Source organism: Gopherus evgoodei, unplaced genomic scaffold (assembly GCF_007399415.2).
Source record: "Gopherus evgoodei ecotype Sinaloan lineage unplaced genomic scaffold, rGopEvg1_v1.p scaffold_33_arrow_ctg1, whole genome shotgun sequence".
Taxonomy (NCBI): Eukaryota; Metazoa; Chordata; order Testudines; family Testudinidae; genus Gopherus; species Gopherus evgoodei.
The window spans coordinates 76,534-78,029 of NW_022060005.1; the positions used below are offsets into that span (position 1 = coordinate 76,534).

At 42.8% G+C, this 1,496-nt stretch overlaps 1 pseudogene; it reads right to left on the minus strand.

The window, feature by feature from the left end:
• Window positions 1-283: 283 nt before the first annotated feature.
• Window positions 284-1,239, minus strand: LOC115641196 (annotated as a pseudogene).
• Window positions 1,240-1,496: the final 257 nt, after the last annotated feature.

Consider the following 1,496-nt stretch of genomic DNA (forward strand, 5'->3'; position numbering starts at 1 on the left):
AGACGAGCCAGAGACTTCACTACGGAATTAAATGGCTACTGATTTTATAGGCAACGGTCTCAGATACTATGGTAAGTGGTAGCAGTACACGATAGACAGATTATGATCTTATTTACATTGCTGTGTAAACATATAGAAACTCCTTTATTCTTGAGTCATGTTTGTCTGTATTTTTACTAGTGGAAATACCCAATTCTTCATAAACCGACTGCACAGTATTTTCTCATGGAGGTAATAATGTCAACAGCTGATTATATTTATAAAGAAATATAGAATGAAATTGCTATCGAAGGAGAAATATGGACATTTTGTTCTTAGTGATTAACCTCCAACCTATCCACTTACTCAGAGCATCCTTGATCTCTGTTTCTCATGCTGTAGATGATCGGATTCATTACTGGTTGCAACACAGAATAGAGAACAGTCACCATGAGATCCAGACCTGATGTTGAACTGGAGGTGGGTTTCAGGTAGGCAAGGGCAGAAGTACAGAGGAACAATGAGACCACAAAGAGGTGAGGGAGGCAGGTGGAAAAGGCTTTATGCCGGCCCTGCTTAGAGGGGATTCTCAGCACTGCTCTGAAGATCTGAACATATGACAATTATGAAAATAAAGCAGCTGGAGGCTAAGCACATACTAAAGATGAGAAACATGACTTCAAAGCGGTATGAGTCAGAGCAGGTGAGCTTGAGTATCTGGGGGATTTCACAGAAGAACTAATCCACCATGTTTCCTCCACAGAAAGATACTGCAAATGTGTTCCCAGTGTGCAGTGCAGAGTAGAGAATACCACTGATCCAGGCACTGGCTGCCATTTGGACACAAGCTCTCCTGTTCATCACTGTCTCATAGTGCAGTGGTTGGTAGATGGCGACGTATCGGTCATACGCCATGACAGTCAGTATGGCAAAATCTGCTGAAACAAAGACAACAACTAGAAAAATTTGAGTGACACATCCTGAATACGAAATTTATCTTGTGTTCATGAGGGAATTGGCCATGGATTTGGGGATGGTGACAGAGATGGAGTCGAGGTCTAGGATGGACAGATTCATTAGGAAGAACTACATGGGGGTGTGAAGGGGGTGGTCAAGGGCTATGGCTGTGATGGTGAGAAGGTTTCCCAGCAGGGATATCAGGTAAAGCAGTAGAAACACCACAAAGTGTAAAATCTGCAGTTCTGGAACATCAGAGAATCCCAGGAGAAGGAATTTGGTCGTGATGGTTTGGTTGGACATTTTCTTCCACAGTACACTGTGTGATGGCTGTGGAGGGAATGAGAAGGATAATGGTCAGGATGAGAGTGACAGAGGGAATGTCCCTGATCCCCCTTTCCCTAATATCTCATTATATGAATGTCAAAGGTGCACAGAACTCATCCCTTACAATGAGTAGGTGTTGTTAGTGCTCCATGCCTCTGACAATCAATAAGTCATTTTACCACACTACTGTAAATTCAGTCAGCTCCTTTAAAGTCAATGGAGCTGCATCACTT